Raw genomic sequence first — 1,316 nt, forward strand, 5'->3', positions numbered from 1 at the left:
GACATTAAAATAGAAAACAAACAAACCTCTATGGATCACAACCCAACATCATCTATGCAGTTGCTGTAAGATGAGCCCCTTCAGCAGGGAGGCAATCAAAATGCACGGTGGTCGCAATAATGGACTCCAGCACGTCAGTGATAGTGAAGACGGTGCAGGACTGAGCACTGCACATGGTGCTGTCATGAGTTAGCGCCAACTGAGCAGCAACTATCAACTGCAGCAATCATGAACGAAGCTGTGTTGCTTAAGTGTCAGGTTATTGATTATTCCGAAACAGACGCTCAGTGCTGACGGTGCTTTACAGGTCACCTGGCTGAAACCCTTGTTAACAGTAGAGGAAACTGAAGTCAAAAGACAAGAAGCAACTGACTCAAGGCAGAGCCAAGACCAGAACCTAATAAGACTGGTGACAGGAGACCTGGCTTTGGTCTCCACTCTACTTTCAGCTGACTCATTCATGCCCACGTGGGCCTCTCGGTCACAAGAGTTCATGGCTCCAGGCCTCCAAAAACAGGCCTCTCAGTCAATTCTTCACTCCTTCCACAGTCCTATCAAAGATACCTGGTGTCCCATGTCTGTTGCTCAGGTAACTGTTTCCTCCATAAAACCAAACCAGTTGCACTGTGTCAATTCTGATTCACGGCAACCATATGTAAGGCAAAGGAGCACCGTGGTCCAGAAGAGTTTCAGGGCTGATCTTTTAGCAGTAAATCACCAGCCTGTCTTCTGAGGGACCTCGGGGTAAACTCAAACCCCCAACCCTTCAGTTAGAAGCTGAGGGTGTTAACTGCACCACTAGGACTCTGTTTTCTCCACATAAAATCTGCATTATGGAGACAATGGACTGACATCAATTCCAAGGTTTGGCTGTAGTGACTGATTTGACCATTAGGTGGCATTACCAACAAAGAATCGAGCAAAAGCAGGTGTCTTATGTGAACGTAAAATCGGTGAAGAAAAAGCCCTTCAGAGAATTCACATGCTCTGCTGACACACTGTAGAGGAGCATGCTGATTCTAAGAGCAAATAAACAAAAGATTGGAACAAAATATATCAAAATATAAAGGGCCGATTTCAACAAGAGTGGTATTTTAAGTCATTTTCCTTTCCCTATTTTATTATTTTGCATTTTCTGTACCTTGTACGGTGAAAAACATTTTCACAAAAGTTATTAAAATAGTGACATTGTTTCAATAAAATGCATGCAGGATTCCAGTCCTGGAAAGACATTTACAAAAGCATCCAGAAAGAAGATAATCTAGATTTCTGTCTCATGTTTGTATAATCATGCACATAAACAACAACAACAACAA

The 1,316-nt window shown here is 42.9% G+C and overlaps 1 protein-coding gene across 1 annotated transcript in view; it reads right to left on the bottom strand.

Annotated features, from left to right (window-relative positions):
* LRP11 (LDL receptor related protein 11) overlaps nucleotides 1–1,316 on the bottom strand; it is a 53,717-nt gene that overhangs the window by 15,466 nt on the left and 36,935 nt on the right. The window lies entirely within an intron of this gene.

Source organism: Orycteropus afer, unplaced genomic scaffold (assembly GCF_000298275.1).
Source record: "Orycteropus afer afer isolate SDZICR_OR568_19922 unplaced genomic scaffold, OryAfe1.0 scaffold00101, whole genome shotgun sequence".
NCBI lineage: Eukaryota > Metazoa > Chordata > Mammalia > Tubulidentata > Orycteropodidae > Orycteropus > Orycteropus afer.